The 20,401-nt window shown below is 34.8% G+C and overlaps 1 protein-coding gene and 1 long non-coding RNA gene across 2 annotated transcripts in view; both read right to left on the bottom strand.

Annotated features, from left to right (window-relative positions):
• Positions 1-20,401, bottom strand: part of LOC145245793 (unconventional myosin-Va-like) — a 577,542-nt gene that overhangs the window by 359,330 nt on the left and 197,811 nt on the right.
• LOC145245792 (uncharacterized) lies at positions 5,839-7,416 on the bottom strand. Its single transcript, XR_013863032.1, has 2 exons — positions 6,837-7,416; positions 5,839-6,609 (listed from the first exon to the last, which is right to left on the bottom strand). It is a non-coding gene; the product is annotated as an uncharacterized LOC145245792 (long non-coding RNA).

Raw genomic sequence — 20,401 nt, 5'->3', positions numbered from 1 at the left:
TACATCAGCTGAGGGTCTATGCCTTTTTTTTTTGTTATTTTATGGGTTTCTTTATTCATTCTTCGCCTGGGTTAGTATGGCCTAAAACCGTGAAGAAAGAAACGTTGCAGACAGTATAGCCTGAAAGGGGGGGGATACTGAGATAGTATAGTTCAAGATCAGAAAAAAACACTAATCAGATCAGTTAGAGTTAGCACTCTGATGTGCAACAGTTTATTTTGCTGAATGCTGACAGTTGGATTTCTGTGATTCAAAGAGAAGTGGACGCTTAGGCTGTAAACTAAGGGATTTGTATTTTGATTTGGTCTTGCAAAAATCTCATTTTGTAAGTTTGCTATTCAATCTAAGTAAACGAGTTTCATTACAACCTCTAAAGAAAAACCAAGATCTGTTCATTGTTTTTAAACTGGAATCTTAGTTTTATTTGGAGTGAAAATTCTTGTATTGCAGCAGACTGAATTTAACAACTTTGGAACAGCACAACGAGTAGGACGATCCCAGCTTGTACAGTAGACACACACATGCATTCAAGTAGAGCAGTCACCTTTCCTCCATCATTGACCCCGTCGGCTATGTATTTCTCCATTTACGTCCTACTCCCATACAACAAATTCATAACCATCAAAAAGTGACAGAAAAGACAAGAAGGTAAAAAAAAAAGAACGTTTTTATTATTTAAGACTTTAGGTTTTCTACAAAAATGGTATTATGCATGTGTATTACAAAAATAAAGAAAATCAAAACTTTTCGAAATAAGATAATTCTGAAGTTAATTTGTATTACAAAAAACAATGAACAAAAACACCAGATGCATTATCAGTGGGAACACTGCTGATTCATTGAGTCGATCAGTTTTTGCGAGGAGCTGTTTCATATATATTTATCATTAGGGCTAGAACAAAAGAATATTCTCACCACACTTTTGACTCTTGAGTATACATCTGACACAGTTGATCAACCAAGAACCACAACACTGCATATAAAAACATAAGATATCAACGGATATATACTCGAGAATCAAAGCAACAAAAAGAATATTCTGTTGTCCTAGCCCTAATCATCGACTTTCAGGCGATTTCTCGCCTTTGCTACTAAACTTGAGACATTTCACTAATACGAGAGAAAAAGGAATAGTTTGGATGATGGGCTTTGCTTTAATCCCACATACATATTCAACCATGTCTAAGGCCACAAGGTTTAATCAGCTTCTCAGCAATATGAGATTGATCGGCATTTATGCTCACGACACACCCATCTACGGTAACACATCTAAGACTGTAAACGACTAAGTTCTCTCAGATTCTCTCTTCTCTGATCTTGAGCACGTAGTACAATGGGGAAAGGAGTGGCTAGTTAATTTTTATCCATCTAAAACCAAGCTTCTATCTTTATATCATCAATGTCCTGATCCGCTATCTGGCATCAATTGAAATGAATGGCTCTCGTCTTGGGGAGGCCTCATGTTTTGACAAGCTTCTGGGCTTGACCTTTACTCCTGATCTTATATGGAACACGTACATCAAATCTGTTGCCAAGGCCCCTGGAAAAATGGTAGGATCCTTCTATCGATCCAGTAGATATCTCACTGCTGATGCAATTCTCTATCTATATAAGAGTCAGGTACATCAAGGATGGAGTACTGTTCCCGCATCTGGGCAGGAGCTACTAGAAAGGACTTGTCCTGCCTTGATAGAGTTACAAATAGGATTTCATAGCCTCGTAGGAGATGTCCTTTTCTCTTCTCTGCAACCTCTATCTCACAGAAGAGATGTTGTGAGTTTGTCTCTGCTTTATCATTATTTTCATGGCAAGTGCTCGACTGAACTTCAATCTAAGGTCCCCCCTCGCCAAACTTTCACAAGAAATACTCGTCTAGCTGAAAACACTATCAATACTCATCTGTGCCTAAACCTAAACATAGATTCCATGAAAAAAGCTTCTTTCTTAGAACTGCACGCCTGTGGAATTGTCTTCCGTTTTCCTGCTTTCCAGCTGACTACAATATGGTTGTCTTCAAGTCCAAAGTAAAAAAGTTCTTGATGAGCTGTTCCACTTAAGTTAACAAACTTACCGAATTTCCATCACTAACGATTACTATATTGTCAAATTGACTACCGTACACTCTTAACCCTTATCCTCGAGTGGTCTCTGGCCTTGATAAGTGGTTATGCCTATGTAAAAAAAAAAAAAAAAAAAAAAAGATACAAAGCCAAGTTTGGAAAGAGTTCCTGCAGCCGTAAACCTATCTCTTTTTGCCTCAAATATAGCATGGTCATCAGATTTATGGACAGGATTTTTTTTTTTTTTTTTTTTTTTACATGGAGGTCACCACTTATCAAGGCCCAGGAAGCCACTTGGGGATAAGGGTTATTGCGTGTACAGTAATCAATGGGATAGTATCGTAGTAATCATTAGTATTGGAGATTTGATAGGGTGTCTTAAGGGGGTGGTTCGTCAGGAATTTGTTTATGTTGGACTTGAAGACATCCAAGTTGCAGTCAAGTGAGAAACAGGCAAACGGAAGAGAGTTCCACAGTCGTGCACTTCTAAGAAAGAAGCTCTGCTCATGGAATCTACGTTTGGATTTAGGCACAGATAAAGAGTGAGGAAAATTATTGACAGTAGTTTCAGCTAAACGGATATTTTTCGTGAAAGATTGGCGAGGAGGGATGAGAGATTGGAGCTCAGACGAGCACTTGTCATGGAAATAACGATAAAACAAAGACAGGCTTGCAACGTTTCTTCTGTGGGAGAGAAGCTGCAGGGAAGAGAAAAGGGCATCCCCCACTAAGCCACAAAGTCCATTTTGTACTCTGTCAAGGCAGGATAGGCTGTTTTTAGCAGCTCCTGCCCAGATGTAGTAGCAGTACTCCATCCTTGGATGTACTTGGCTTTTATATAGATAGAGAATTGCATCAGTAGTGAGTTATCTTCTGGAGCGGTAGAAGGATCCTACCATTTTTCCAGCGACCTTGGCAACAGACCTGATGTACGTGTTCCATTTCAGATCAGGAGTAAAGGTCAAACCCAGAAGCTTGTCAAAACATAGAGCCTCCCCTAGACGAGAGCCATCCATTTCAATTGATGCCAGATGGGGATCAGAGCGTTGATGACGTAAAGATAGAAGCTTGGTTTTGGATGCATTAAAAGTAACCAGCCACCTCTTCCCCCACTATACCACGCGCTCAAGATCAGAGGAGAGAGAATCAGAGAGAACTTGATCATTTACGGCCTTTAATGTGTTGCCATAGATGGTCATGTCATCAGCATAGATGTCAATGAATGATTTAAGTATGTGTTTTGGGAGATCATTGATGTAGATCAGGAAGAGAGTTGGGCCCAGGATGGACCCCTGAGAGACTCCAGCATTAATACTGTGGGCCTCTGATTTCTGCCCATCAACCACTACTCTTATTAACCTATCTGAGAGAAATGATTTAATAACTGAAAAAACATTTCAAGTGATACCATAGCTGGAAATCCTGTGAAGTAGGCCCTTATGCCATACCTTATCGGAGGCCTTTGATATGTCAAGAGCAATTGCCCTGGAAAGGAAACCTTTGTCAAGAGATTCACTAATCCTATGAGATATAACCATTAGCACATCTGTTGTAGATCTTGTAGAGTGGAAACCATATTGCATGTCAGCAACTTACTCATGACACAAAAGAGACTTATTAGTCTGTACTGAGAGGGAGATGACTTTTCACCTGAATTTTTAAATACAAGGCATACTGATGATGTTTTCCAGGGTGTTGGAAAGCACTTCTCCTTAAGGCAACGCTTAAACAGTTTTGTAAGTATAGGGGCAAGTTCTGGTCGGAGCTTTTTCAGCACTATAACTGGAATGCAGTCAGGGCCAGTTGCTTTACTGGAATCAAAGTTCTTGATTAGCTTGGCGACCTCACGCACATATATTTGTATGTTGTATAGCGTGTTGTCTGTTATAGGAGGAAATACTGGGAGTTTATGGCCTTCGTCGCATAGGGTAGAATTAGCTACAAAGTTCTTGGCAAATAGTTTGGCCTTGTCTGATGCTGACAAAATGACCTCAGCTACTTTGGATTTAACGGACTGAGCTCTCTTGCATTTTTTATTACTCTTTTACAGTGGTTGCTGGCAGTCCTGAAAGCAGCTTTAGTCTCAGTACATCTATTACGTTGGTAGCTATGGAAAAAGTGATTTCTGTGCACGATGGCAGCAGCACATTCTGGGGAGAACCATGGCTGACTGTTAGGTTTTTGTTGGAATTTTTTGGATGGTATGAATCGGTCTATGCATACAATTAACCATTCGGTCAGGTCTGACACTGTAGAGGACACATCCTTTGAATGTGAAGCTTCCAGATGCTGTTTTAGTATTGATGGTTTTAGTGATCCATTTCAAAGAACTTTTAAGCACAGCAAACGCTGAAGCTTCTCCACACCATCTATATCAACGAAGCCAAAGCCATATTAGACATTATTATTGACAGAATTAAAAATAGACTTTGTAGCATATTAGGGGATGCCCTTTTTTCTTCCCTGCAACCTCTTTCTCACAGAAGAGACATTGCGAGCCTGTCTCTGCTTTATCGTTATTTTCATGGCAAGTGCTCAGCTAAGCTCCAATGTATGGTCCCTCCTCACCAGACATTCACAAGCAACACCATCTAGCAGAAAACACTATCAATAATTTCCCTCATTCTTTATCTGTGCCTAAACCTAAATGTAGATTCCATAAACAAAGCTTCTTTCTTAGAACTGCCCACCTGTGGAACTCTCTTCCATTTGCCTGCTTTCCAGCTGATTACAATATGGTTGTCTTCAAGTCCAATGTAAACAAGTTCTTGGTGAGCCGTTCCCCTTAAATAATCTAATTTACCAAATTTACACTTCTAAAGATTCCTATGATATTGTCTCTTTGACTACTGTGCACTTTTTAACCCTTATCCTCGAGTGACCTCTGGGCCTTGATCAGTAGTGATTCCTTCGGGGGAAGAAAAAGAAAAAGAAAAAAACATTTTAATCCAGGTATGTACGTTTCTTAAATATGACAAAATCAGAAAAGAAATATTTTTAAATTATCAGGTACTTCAATTATTTACCCCGACTATATATTATTTTACGCCTGGTTGAAAACCTCTGACTTAGAGGAAGAAAAAGAAAACAGTAAAAGTTTCTTTTTTCTTCTTGTAAACCGTGAAGTATAATCCTGCATCTTTAGCATTTTTCAAACACACAAAAATGTTACTATAAGTTAATGAAGCTATATAAAGAAATGAACGATAACCATTAAGCCAGCTTGACATGATCTTTAAAAATGTGCTTTCAAACCTACTTATTCTTAACATAAAGAAGCTGTCATGTGAATGATTCGTGCATGCGCAGTCATGAAACAGTTAACAGATATAAATCCGATAACCCCCAAGTATCTATATTTCAATTTTTACCCCTTAGTAGTCCTTTTTCTGGATGAAAACTTATTAAGTTTTCCACATGTCTGAATACCCTATATACCAAATTTTAAGCCTGTAGATCAAAAATTCGTTTAGTATGTTGGTTGAGAGTTGTTCTCTCTCTCACACACACACACATTTTCACAGATATATAAATATTCATATTTTTTTCTTGTTAGCCAGAAGGAGGCGAAGATCGTTGTATACAAGTGATCATCGTTCATCGGTGCCTGCATTCCCATTGCAAGTCAGTCATTATTCAAAGTGCTGACAAACGTAATCATATTGGAAGCAGCAAGGGCACATGCCATTAAGGAAATTATAAGTAATGGATTTGACTAAAAGGATCAGACCCACGGAAAAGAAATCAGTAGAAATGGAACTAAGGATAGACTACAAAGTTTTTTTTTTTGTGTTCTTCACAATATTTACTTAGGTTGGAATGTCATTGAAAAGAAGTAATTTTCAGAATACGATTTTCTGCAATGTTGGTATAAGTAGTTGATAGCTTTCAAAGTGACAATCTGGCAGGGCAGGGTTGTTGTCTAAGCTGATACGATGCGAAATCCTGACATTGGCAATGAGGACAGTGCATCACTGAAGATCTCCATTGAGTCATTCATAAGAATGTATTTCACATTATACCCACATGTGAAAATTTTATACCACTACAAAAATTGCGTGAGGGCAATGATGATTTTAAGTGCAGAAACCCGTCAACGCCTATTGTATTAAGATAGTAATAGAACGACACACTTTAACAGAAAATACCGACAGAGCATTTATTTATAAAACAGCAATCACAAAACCTGCGTTCCACTTGACTGGAATTTCTACTCTAATAATTTTATTTCTCAACATTAAGTGATTACAAACAAAAAGACCATCTTGTGCGTTGTGCAACAAAATAACCAAACGAAAAAGATTTACAAAATCACCTGATCAAATTGTTTCATATTTTAATAGACCGTGCATTTTCTTTTTTTTTTTTTTTTTTAATCAGAGTTTCAGGGTCAAGGGGTTCGGAGAAAGTGGTAAGAATGCCTGAAATCAACATTAAATTTTTTTGTAATTCAACTCTTAAATATTGGAAGAGATTAAAATAATTTGAATATATTGGAATTCTAAAAGTAGGAGTTGGACTTTTATATCTTCTGACTCTGTAACTCAGACTTGTTCATCAATAATGATTTTCCAGTATGTACACATAACTATAAAGGTAAACACAATATTTTCAGGAACATTTTTTTGTGTTTTGAATACTCTGTGATCACTTTTCAACAAGAATTTTTTCCCCATCAAAAACCGTCTTGCTCTGTCCGTTGTCCACACTATGGCTAGTGCCTCTCTTTCTACATTAGAATAATTGTATTCAGTCGTTAATCTCCTCGATAAGTACATTACGGGATGACCATCTTGTGACAAAATACCGGATACGGAATGCTCACTAGCGTCAATAGTTAGAATTATGTCCTTTTTAGGGTAAAAAATTTGTACTATTGGCTTTTTCGACTAAATCTGTTTTAAGTTTTCAAAGGCTTTCTGTCGGTGTTCTAACCAAATGAACTCCGCATTTTTTTTTTTCTTAACTTTGCAAATAGTTCTGTCAACTCATAATATTTTGGTACATATTTTCTATAAAAATTTACCAAATCCAAGAAAGACTCCAACTCTTGTATTTTTTGGTGTAGCCACTTTTAGAATTTTCTCTATTAGCGCTTCATCTGGAGATATCCCTTTCTTTGATATTGAGTAACCCAAAAATGATATTTCATTACTGTTGGTTACACTTTTTTGTATTTACTGTCATGCTAGTGTCTCTGCCGGTTCAGTATATTTTCAGTTTTTTCTTTAAATCATCTTCATTTAAATCTCCAACACATATATCGTCTTGATAACAGATGGTATTTTCAACATTTCCTATTACTTTTTCAGTAGCTTTTTGAAAAATTGCATTTGCTGTTTTTATGCCATACGGCATCCTTTTCCACTTTAACAGGCCTATAGGTGTGTTTATCGTCGTCACTTCTTTAAAATTTTCATCTATGGGAATTTGGTGGTAAGCTGATTTTAGGTCTATCTTCGAAAATACTTTCATTCCAGCAACTTAATGTAAAGCTACTTCCACATTCGGAATAGGGTACGAGTCGGCGCAAACTTTATGGTTAACCCCTATTTTATAACCTCCACAAATTCTCAAGTCACCATCTTTTTTTTTTAATAACACAATGGGTGATGCCCATTTACTTTCTCTTGAAGGAACAGGTTCTAATAAATCTTCCTTTATTAACTTTCACAGCTATTACTAACGGTAATAAATGCACTGGTACTTTTCTCGCTTCATAGTAGGAGGGGGGAACATTTTCTTTTAATTTCAGGCTAGCTTCATAATTTTTTAATTTTCCTGTTTTTTCCATTTCTATCTCATTAATCAACTTCGTTGAATTTATTTTTAATACATCATTCCCCAAAAGTCCATGCGTTTTTCGGCAATTTGTAATTATAATGGGTACTACCTCATATTTTTCTTTTAGTTCTATTGCACCTTCAAAGTAACCCATAATTGCTATAACTGAGACATCAAACTGACGTAATTGTACGTTTTAAAAAAAAAAACGGTTTTCCCATTTTTTCCCACAAATTTCTGGGTTTTATGGTTACTTCACTGCCGGTATCAATTTGCATTTCAACAACACAATTGTTGATTTTCATTTTTATTTTTGTATCTCCATTTCTTGATCCAGTATGTTGTATATTATTTTTCTTTACATTAAACATTTGTCTATTTTCATCCTCTATTCTTTCCACATTTTTCGTTTTACATACTTCTTTGAAGTGATTCGTTTTAAAACACTTTCAACATGATTTTCCAAACGCTGGGCATTTTTCTTTTTTCCTTTCAGGAATTTTTCCACAGTAAGTACATTTTTTCTTTTTGTTTCTGTCAGCCATTATTTCTTCGTAGGATTTTTTTTTATTTTTATTTTGGTTGTAGGTATGTATTAATTCCTGCTCTTGCATAAATTCTAGACACATATTCAAGGGCATTTTTGTAAGTTGTAACTGTTCCATTAGCTTATATCTATGTGCCGAATTATACATACCTTCAATCAATCTTAGTTGGATTAAGTCTTCTTCTGTTGTCTGTTCTTCTGTTCCTAGTTTTTCAAAGTCACAGTATTTACTCGCACTTCTTAACCGGTGTAAATATTTTACTACCGGTTCATCCACTTCCTGCTTCATTGCCATAAACTTGGTCCTTTCTGCAATCCGCAGTCTTTTCTTTGGACTCATGTTTCCCTTGATAACCTGACTTATTTCTTCGAAAGTCATTTCTTCTAGTTCTCGAGGGTAAACCATTATAGCAACCTTCATAATTGCTTCACAACCAGCATTAGCCATAAACAAGTCGGTGATTTCATTTTCCCCTCCTTGTTTTTTGTTGTCTTTCAACTTTTTGCTTCTCACATTAGCAGCGAAGCAACGAATCCAAGTATCTACATATTCCGGGTCTTCAAAGACCAGAGAATATCCTATTCTCGACGCCATTGATATGTCGTGAATAATGTTAAGCAAGCGTTCAACAACCACCTGTTCTAGTTGGTATTGGTTTATAAATATGAGCTATCTGCTCATACGTAAATTATACTTAATTTGCATATCACTACAGAAAGCAAGAGCTGCTTAAAGTAAACCCAAAATCCACAATTGGCAAGACAAGAAACCATAAGAAATGTCTCCGTACAAAACATTACACAATCAGCTCTACTTTGACCAGAAGCTAGGACAATAATTCTTAGAGAAATTCTCTGAAAACACGAACATTGGTTATCAGGAGAATGCTTCTTTATTCCACAAACACAGTACAAAAGAAACTCACCAAGATTCAAATTTTAAAATATTTTATCATAATAAGCTGATCTCAGCTGAACAAAGAACCAGCTAATCGATGCATACGACTTATTTTGAACGCTGAACACTTCAACGATCATTTCTATTTCATCACAGGGTAAAGTTCTTTTACTACGAATCCAAGGCCCATATTGTTTTTTTTCCCCTAGTTTTAATATCGCAAAAAATAAATGTCCCTGCCCCACCTTTGGCTCTCCAAGATAATTCTGCACTAGAGAATCATAGTCGCATTTAAAAAAAAAAATTAAAATACAGCAAAATGAGTCTATTTTGCCCCAGGTTATGTACATGAAGGTATGCACGATGCATAATGAGAAATACAAGAGACAACAGGAAGGTAGAAACAAGTGCTAAACGTGACTCCTTATCCCTGAGTGGCTTCCGGGCCTTGATAAGTGGTGACCAATGTGTAAAAAAAACAAAAAAAAAACTGGTACAACAACCTGGCTTCAAGCTTGACTGTTTCACACTGTTTTATGTCTTGAGAAAGTGTGAAATTTCAAAATTCATCACAAATTAAACTTTTTTTTTTTTCCCCTGAAAGTTGGTCTCATTCTTTCACAACACACACAAAACACACACACACACAAAACACACACAATCTAACGGAATGACTAGCAGAGGGGCAGTCAGCTTTGCTGCTCGTAAAATATATTTTCATTAATGCATATTTCGAACTTATTATTACAGAGCCAGTTCTCTATTCAATATTATATCGTATAGTACTTATTTAAAATAAAAATGACTTTGGTGCCATCAGCTAGAATTGAAACCAAAACACTTGGCGCTCTGGCCGCATTCACTACTGTTTGAGTTAACTAGACTGATAGATAAAAATTATATAATTAAACTACTTTTAGCTATGATTAATTTAGGCATGAGCAAACTTATAGGAATGTCGGCAATTTGAAATGAACATCTGACATTTAAACTTGCCGACTTCTGTACGCGTTATTCATTCATCCAAACAAAGATTTTACTCGTTATGAACCATCCTTCATTACTGTTTCCTGTTAATTTTAGTATTATGTGACCAGTAGTTTAAGAGTTTATCAGTTAAATATTTACACAAAGACATACATACATCTGTTATATTTATATAGAATAATAACATATTTTAAATGGTTTTCATTTTCAGCTGTGCCAATTAGTGCCATTTCTAAAACATTATCCATGAAGGATTACAGAATCTCTTAATTGTTTTATTCCAAGACTTCATTCCTGATGTTCTTCAATTCCTAGAGTTTCAGGTTTATTGATGTAATTTTTTTTTCTTTAGGATATCCCCACAAGAAAAGCCAAATCTAGGGAACGTGAAGGCCAGTTGACATTGTAAACTTCCTCATCTTTTTTTCTTTTTTTTTTTTTTTTTTTGCAAACAAATCTGATCGTCATCTTCTGCGAAAATTCTATTTAGGTACCATCAGAAATAAAAAAAAAAACTATTCCAGCATCACACTTGTTAAAATATTTTGTAAAAATTAAATACAAAAATATTTAAAAAAAAGGCTTACATGAAACTTAAAAATTTTTTTTGTTTTAATATTTTTTTATTTAGATCAGGATTGATAATTTAAATTATTTGGATTATTCGGACTACTGTTCTCATCTTGGCTGTTTTTAACAAAATTTCAGCTAATGTAACCCTCGACTTTTTTCAGGTTCATTTTTTAATTTTAACTTAGTAATTTTTATGTCAAACGTTAAGCAGGGCTAGTATCTCTCTAACCAAATAGTGAGGGTAAAACAGTTGATACAATCATTCCAAGATGACCACATCCATCTGTCACGTATGCAAAAATTATAACTAAATTCAGAAAGTTCAAATAGATCTGTTATGCTGCATTAGAGTTTGTGGAGGGGGAAACAACATAATCCATATTTTTATTAAGGAAAGAGAAAAACACAAAAATGCTATATATATATATATATATATATATATATAATTATTTCTATTTCTACAGCCAAACAACGTCACAGCTCACAAGAGCCACGACAACCAATTATATTATATAATCTCTCACATTCTGAATATATATATATTGACGGTAACCTTCTGTCTAAAAAGACACTGGCATTTTGCATCTAGTCTGAGAAAAGCATTTTTTGATTTTCTCTAAAGAATAAGTCTTACTTAGTCATTTGTAAACGTTGCATGAGCCGGCACCATGGCAAAACGCCAAAAGCTTGATTACTCTGTGAGACAAACTATTGTGAAGCTACACCAGGAAAAGCACACCATTAGAGAGATTTCAGAGAAAGTGAAACGTTCCAAGAGTGTTGTAGGCTATTAAATCCTACAATGATACAATGGCAAAATAGTGCTTTTAAAACCGGCAGACCCCACAAAGCTCCAGCAAGAGAAGATCGAATAATGCAGCGTATGTCATTAAAGGACCGTTTTAAGTCTTGCACAGAAATTAAAAGGGTTATGAATAGTACCTCATGTGTTAATGTGTCAAGACAGACTGTTTCTAGATGACTGCAAGAAGTAGGGCTGTTAATCTAACCCTAAGGAAGAAACCACATATTAGTTTGAAGAATAAGAAGAGATTGAAGTTTGCAAACAGGTATGTAATTTAGACATATGAAAATTGGACAAAATATTTTTCAGTGATGGAAGCAAATTTAATTTATTTGGAAATGATGGAAAAAACAATGTAAAGAGACGTATTGTTGAAAGATTAAGTACAAAGTGTACTAAGAAAACTGTCAAGTTTGGGGACGGAAGCGTCATGATATTTGGAATGTTTAGCCAAGGTTCAATGCCTCTTGTCCAATTACAAACTCGTGTAAACGCGCAGATCTATAAAAACATTGTTCAAGATCATGTTGTGCCAATCATACAAAATTCAGGTTTTGATAGGGCTACCTTTATGCAAAATAATGTCTCATGTCACAAGGCAAAGTGGTAATAAAGTACTTTAGCGAGCAAGATTTCGAAATTATGGATTAGCCATAGGAAATGTTTGGAAGACCTTAGGAGTGAAAGTTATGGAAAGAAATCCCACTAACACGGAGGATTTGTGGGCGAAGCTTCAAGAAGAACGGTTTAAAATTAGTATCGAGGATTGTCAAGAATTGATTTGTTCTTGTAGTCGAATATGTGCAGCTGTCATTGAGAGCAAGGGTTCATTTACTAAATATTGATTGTACATGTTTTTTGGCTGTTTACATTGTTTTACTCAATTTTGTCCCTTACTTTTGGACGTTCCTATTTTGAAAATAATTGTTATAATTCTTTTTCTATTGATTCAAATTTTAGTATGTTATTATGGATGATAACGACTACCAGTTGTCAAAATTTCAGCTTTTCACAGTTGTTATTTCTAACAAATATTAGGTTTTAAAATTTTGTCCCTTAGTTTTGCACGCTACTGTATATATATATATATATATATATATATATATATATATATATATATAATCTAAAGAAGCTTTCAATATTTTATATTAATTAAAAAGAAAGTACAGTTTACAATTCTTAGGGATACTAAGTTGAACATATCACAAAACTTAGCACTTGTATAAGCGGACTTACTGCTGGATAATTCACAATTACAAAAGAGGATTCATCTATATAACAGTGAAAAATAAACAAGAAAACTTAAATTGTAAAATAGAAACCTGGATCATGAGCTGTTTACCATATAGCTGTTTCAGAGATTTCAAAAGAACAAAGCTGTTAAATTCATAGCAATTCAGTGGAAACTACTACTTCCCCCACAAGAAATCCCTAATATATAAATAAAAAAATAATAGCATAATAGATATAAGTAAATAAATTATAGTCTATATTAATATTGTAGTACCTTTAACGTACAAACATGTCAAGGTTTCCAGATTATATATTAGATCCTATTTATTAAAAAGGAAGATAGAAGGTATAAAATGTTTTTGACTCCTAATGGGGCTATGTGACGAATGGATTCGCCAATCATTTTTATAACCAACGGCTGTGCTAAACAACCAATGAAAACCTTTCAAAATTATTATAAAAATTGTCGAATTTTGGATTCAATCAGTTCGCCGTTAACTACGCCACGGACCGCATTTGATTCTTGGCCGCCATCTTGGTTATTGATCTGAACTACCCTGCCATCTTTGTTCAACATAATGTCTCAAAACTTAACAGGTTATGTGCCCAGCCACCGTCTTTTCTTTGACGGATCGGAATCTAAATTCGAATTGTGGCAGGTAAAATTTCTGGGATATCTAAGGATTCGAAAACTACACAAAGTGATACACTCTCCAACAGAGAATCCAAATGACCCCGAATTCCTCAAAAAGAACGCAACTGTTTTTGCAGAACTGATTCAATGCTTAGACGAAAGAAGTCTGTCTCTGATTATAATAGACGCATTGGATGATGGACGGAAAGCAGTGAACATATTAAAAGAACATTATTTATCAAAAGGGAAATCGAAAATTATATCCCTATATACAGAATTAACGTCTCTGAAATGTAACGAGGATGAAACTATTACCGACTACATTATAAGGACAGAAACAATCGCTAATGCCTTAAACGCTCAGGTGAAATAATAAGCGATAGTTTGTTGATATCAATGACCCTCAAGGGACTTCCAACTGATTTTAAACCATTTACAACTGTTATAATTCAGAAAGACAAACCCATAAATTTCAGCGAATTTAAAGTGGCATTGCACAGTTACAAAGAGACTAATCGTATGCTCGTGGACAATATTATGAAGCAATATTATGAAGTTCAAAAATGCTTCTCGAAAGCGGACACCACCAAATTACGCACCTTACCGCAACATGTTCTCCAAAAGTAATTTTCACAAGAAAAAGAATAAAATTATCTGCTATAATTGTGGACGACTCAACCACAAAAGTTTCTAATGTCGATATAAACGTTCTAAAATGGACTCCGTAAAAAATGTTGAGAACTTTGAGGAAGAACATACATTTCTATTCACATGTAATTTTAACAATACCATAAACGGTAAAAATCTCCTTGGAGACTGTGGTGCTACAGCACACGTTATCACCAAGGAATCTGATTTTATTAATTTTGATTCAAACTTTAATCCACAAAGTCATTTTGTCGAACTTGCCGGCGGTAGTCAAATAAATGATATAGTCTTGAAAAGAGGCGATGCTAAAATATACCTAAAAAATAAAGGTGAAATCTGTAACAGTATTCTAAAAAATGCTCTGTTCATACCTCCATTTAAGCAAGACATTTTCTGTGCGGGCTGCAATTAAACAAGACGTGAATATAAAATTTGGCCAAAATAAGTCAAAATTGATATGCCCCAATGGAACTGTATTTGACATTAAAGAAAATGGCCGACTATATTATTTAAAAAGTATGGTTCCCTCAAAATACAGCTGATATTAAAAAATAACCAAATGTAGTCTAAGGCATGAAAATAATACCTTCAGACGATCTCCCAAATTGTGATGTGTGTGCACAGGGGAAAATGAAAAAATATATAAGCCGAACGCCAGACAAAAAAGCTATGAAAATTCTCTCACTTGTGCATTGTGACTTAGCAGGTCCGATCAACCCGATGGGGAGAAATAATCTAAGATACGTTTTGAACTTTATTGATGATTTTTCTAGTTTAATTATAGTTTATTTTCTAAAAAACAAATCCGACACTATCCTCGCCACTACAAAATATTTAGCTGATATTGCCCCGTACGGTTCAGTAAAATGTATTCGCTCAGACAATGGGACTAGTAAAGAATTTTAACTTCTATTAATTAACCACTGTATTAAACATGAGAAATCTGCGCCGTATTCCTCCTTCCAAAATGGCACCGCTGAAAGGGCATGGCAAACCTTTTTTGAGATGACAAGATGCCAACTTATCGAATCAAAATTAGCGCATAGTTTATGGATGTACGCTTTAATGGCAGCAGCATATATCAGAAATAGATCGTTCAATAAGAGGCTAGGAAAAACGCTGTATGAAGCGTTTTGCGGTGTAAAACCTAAAATGAACAGAATGCATCTATTTGGTTCTGATTGTTTTGCATTTATAGAAAACACCAGTAAACTAAATACTAAAAGCGAAAAAGGTTCTTTCGTAGGTTACGATAGAAACAGTCCAGCATATTTAATCTACTTTCCAACCCAAAATGCCATAAAAAGGGTTAGATGTGTAAAATTCAATGATACATTAAATTTAAAAAATGGCGATCCAGTGAATGAAAACGTGAAATATCGCCTAGCATCTTAATCGATCCCAATAAAAATATTAAAAACGACGACAATTACAGTAGAACTTCTGATATTGAAATATTAACCAGACACCTCGATATCCAATAAGGGAGCAAAAAAGGACAGACTTCTTACAAATTGAAAAGATACAAGATTACACCGTGGATTACTGTTACTCGTTGAACAGTGCACCAGAAAGTTATAATGAGGCGATTAATTCAGAAAATCACCAAGAATGGGAACAAGCTATGATATCTGAATTGAAAGCTTTATCTGAAAATAACACATACGAAATAGTGGTAAATCCAATAGATAAGAATATAATTTCTTCATGCTGGGTTTTTTCCAAAAAAAAATCACAGCTTCTGGCAGTGAAACTTTTAAAGCAAGATTTGTTGCAAAAGATTTTTCAGAAATTTCTGGAGTGCAATATTTTACAACATTTTCCCCAATGACAAATTTAACGACAATTAGAATTTTATTACAACTTGCCACTCAATACAATTTAAAAATACATCAAATGGATGTAAAAAATGCTTATTTAAATGCTCCGATTGACTGTGAGATCTATATTTACCCTCCAGGGGGATTTAAAATGAAAAATAAAAATTGGGTGTGGAAATTAAATAAATCGTTATATGGACTAAAACAAAGTGCACACAATTGGAATTTAACACTCCATAATTATTTAATAGAACAGGAATTCAAGCAATACCCCATAGATGCGTGCATGTATACCAAAAAAGTAGGTAATGAATTGTTGATTTTGTTTTTTGGGGTTCACGATATATTACTCGTCTCAAACTGTGACCACAGTTTAAAAGATGTTAAAAATGAATTAGATAAAAAATTTTAAGTGGCCGATCTTGGACGACTGTCATGGTTCCTCGGTGTAAAATTTACCTGTGAAAATGAAACTATAACTATGAACCAATCACGATACATTGAAAAAATTCTGCTCAAGTTCAGAATGCAAGATTGTAAGCCGCGTTCAACTCCCGTAGAAATGGACATAAATAAAAATATAGTGACCGAAACAAAATTCATAGAAAATCGAATATACAGGGAAATGGTAGGGAGCCTCATCTACTTGATGACCGCAACTAGGCCTGACATATGTTACACTGTAACAAAGCTATCTCAAAACATATCGAAACCGACAATTAAGAACCTTAATCATGTAAAACAAATCCTTCATTACCTAAAAGGAACCAAGGAACAATCTTTAATATTTAAAAAGTCTACATATCCTCTAAATTTAGAAGGATTTTCAGATTCAGATTGGGCTAACTATGAGGATAGAACAAGTATAACGGTGTATTGTTTTAGACTGTCAAAGACTGGATCTCTGAGCTCTTGGAAAACTAAAAAGCAACAAATTGTTGCCTTTTCTACTTGTGAAGCAGAATATGTGGCTCTTACTAATTCTGCGCAGGAGGCAATTTTTCTGAACACCCTTCTAAAATCTATTTTAAAACCAGATTTAAATAAAAAACCTATAGTAATTCATTGTGATAATCAGAGCAGTATCTTATTAGCAAATAATTCTATGATTCATCAAAGGTCGAAGCATATTGATATCCGATATCATTTTATAAGGGATGAAATAAGGAAAAAATCTATTACTCTTACTTATGTGACGTCTGAGAATAATATTTTCACTAAACCTATAAAAAGAATAAAATTAAGACATTTTATAACCGAACTTTTTGGAATCTAATTATGAATAAATCTCTTTTCAGAAACCCAAAAAGAGAAGCATGAACAGTGAAAATCACAAAAAAAAAAAAAAAAAAAAAAATTGTCCCAGGCACGACGTTAAACTGCGACCATTTCTACCTTACTAACTAAATTAACCAACTAATATCTAACATAATGTTTCCAGTTTTTGTCATTTTTCTTTCCTTTTCTCAAGTCAAACCAAAATTGAATCTAAAAGGATTTTTCATTATATCAAAAAGGGGGGGGGTGTTTTTGACTCCTAATGGGGTTATGTGACGAATGGATTCGCCAATCATTTTTATAACCAACGGCTGTGCTAAACAACCAATGAAAACCTTTCAAAATTATTATAAAAATTGTTGAATTTTGGATTCAATCAGTTCGTCGTTAACTACGCCACGGACCGCATTTGATTCTTGGCCGCCATCTTGGTTACTGATCTGAACTACGCCGCCATCTTTGTTCAACATGTCTCAAAACTTAACAGAAGGTGATTTCATACTACAAACATTAAATTAGTATGATATAGATACGCTAATTTAATGTTCATAATATGATATCACATATCCTCCTTTTTAATAAATACGATCTTCTGAGCATCGAAGACACAATGTAAAAAGAAAAAAATTTTTAAATGGTATCATACCTTCTTGGTTTTCTGGCTAGTATCCAAGGGTAGTATCTGTTCTGTCTAAAGATAGTATAAAAAAAAAACTGTGAGATTTCCATTTGCGCAGGGCGTCCATACAATAGAAATATGTCACAGACTCCTATAAGGATATTGGAGATAAACCGTAATAACTAGATATATTCTGACATAACATTAACCATATTACTTAGATAAATAATTTTACACTTTTAACAAAAGGACTACAATAATATCGTGGGGTCTCCATTTGTGCTGCCTGTCCACAGAATGCCCAGCAGTAATATATTACATATGAACGATGCCACTGTGGAATTTTCACAGGTCCCGCTAGTTATAATAATACTATTAAAACATTATTCTTAAGAACTATTCTTAAATATATGGAAAAGATGAAAATGAAAACTACAAACTTATTTATATATTCATCAACGTTCCATTTTTATTTCAAGACTTTTGCAAGATAGTTGAAATATAAATGAACCCTGATAATATAAATACTTTTGTTTTTTCCTTTTTCTATCACGGAATACAATTTCCATAACTTTCATTATATATATATATATATATATATATATATATATATATATATATATATATATATATATCTATATATTTGAAGACAGATAGAAGACATTGCCAAGAAAAGGGCGCTTCCTCTACTGTACTAGAAAACTTTTACACCTGCTAGTCTATATATCTATAAAAGTGAAAACGTGTGTGTGTGTGTGTGAGAGGACACTTGTCAACCTATATACTCAACAATTTTTTGATCTACAGACTTGAAATTTGGTATATAGGGTATTCAGACATGTGAAAAACATTTTAATCATTTTTCATTAAGAAAAAAGGTTGCTAAGGAGTCAAAACTGAATAATTGGTACTTGTAGGTCATCAGATTTTTATCCGCTTATCAACTGTTTGATGAGGATTGAAAACATTTCTAAAAATTGTCGCAAGCTGGTCTAATGGTTATCGTACTTGACTCACTGTCTTTAGGTTTTTGTTTCGATCTTAGCTCGAGTAATTTTGTTTAAATACAAGAAGTCAACTGACGTTTCTGAATTTTTGAGATGAGGATTGGTTATTTGTATTATTCATCGGACTACTGTTCTCATCTTGAGTGTGATTTTCACAACATTTCGGTCGATATAATCTCTGATTTTCTTCAGGTGTATCTTGTCAAACTTGGGAATGTTTCTGTCGAACCCGGGAATTTGGACGGAATTTCGAGCGGAACCCTTTTACTTCCCCGGGGTAGCGTGCTTTTGTTCCGTGAGCCATGACTGGATAGAGGTCCTAAGTAATTCTGTCCAAATTCCAGAGTTCAATAGAAACGTCCCTGAGTTCGACAAGATACACCTGAAGAAGGTCTGAGGTTATATCGGCCAAAACGTTGTGAAAATCACACTCAAGATGAAAACAGTAGTCCGATGAACATAATATAAGAAGTCAACTGTTTAGAAAAAAACAATACTTGCATGCTCATGTGTCAAGTTCTTTTTGTTTTTTTTTGTTTTTTTACTTCTTTTTTTTCTTAAAGGAATTTAACGTTACGTTTAATATCGGCAACGTTGGGAACATCTTCTAGTATTCTATATTTCTACAAAGTCACCATTCGCCCATGCATGGAGTATTATTGCCACATTTGGGCTGGTGTACCAACCACTAGTCTCTCTTTCTCTCTCAGAATTCAAAAAGAGCCTCTAATCTAATAAGTCCCCACACTATTTACCAAGCTCCAACCCCACTCCTGTCCCATCGCTGCAATGTTGCATCACTATGCTTGTTTACCAGTACTTCAATGCAACTGATGAATTTGATGCACTAGTGTTCCATAAACCGTCAATCAGCAAAATTCCACCCCTTCACTGTAGAAGTCAACAGAAAATGAAAGATTTTCTACTCTAATAGCTTCTTTCCTCAAACTGCTAGCCTTTGGAATTCCCTTCTTGCTCCCTGTTTCACTGACTGTGTCAACATGTAGAAAGTTAAATGTAATGTTAACAAACATCTTGCTGCACAATTCCCAACTCATGACGCTTCTGTAGGCATGGCCTTCTAATTCATATTAATCCTTCACATCTCATGGCAATGTGCCTTGTTTAGAATGATTCAAAATACAATTTTTTTTTTTTATGGTGACCACATTTTTTTTTTTTTTTTTTTTTTTTTACACAGTGATCACCACTTATCAAGGCCCGGAAGCCACTCAGGGATAAGGGTTATTGCAAGTACATCACGTTAGTGAGGAGATTTTATGAAGTGTTTAATTAGGGGGGCGGTTCATTAGGAATTTGTTAACATTAGACTTGAAGACATCCAAGTTGTAGTCCGGAGGGAAGCAGGCAGACGGAACAGAGTTCCACAGGCGTGCAGTTCTAAGAAAGAAGCTTTGCTCATGAAATCCGCGTTTTGATTTAGGCACAGATATAGAGTGGGGGAAATTTTTCACAGTGGATTCAGCTAGACGGGTGTTTCTTGTGAA

This window comes from Euprymna scolopes, chromosome 23 (genome assembly GCF_053919585.1).
Source record: "Euprymna scolopes isolate OS-2025 chromosome 23, ASM5391958v1, whole genome shotgun sequence".
NCBI lineage: Eukaryota > Metazoa > Mollusca > Cephalopoda > Sepiida > Sepiolidae > Euprymna > Euprymna scolopes.
Note: the sequence above shows the minus strand (reverse complement) of the source record. Positions and strands in the feature narration are given on the sequence as shown.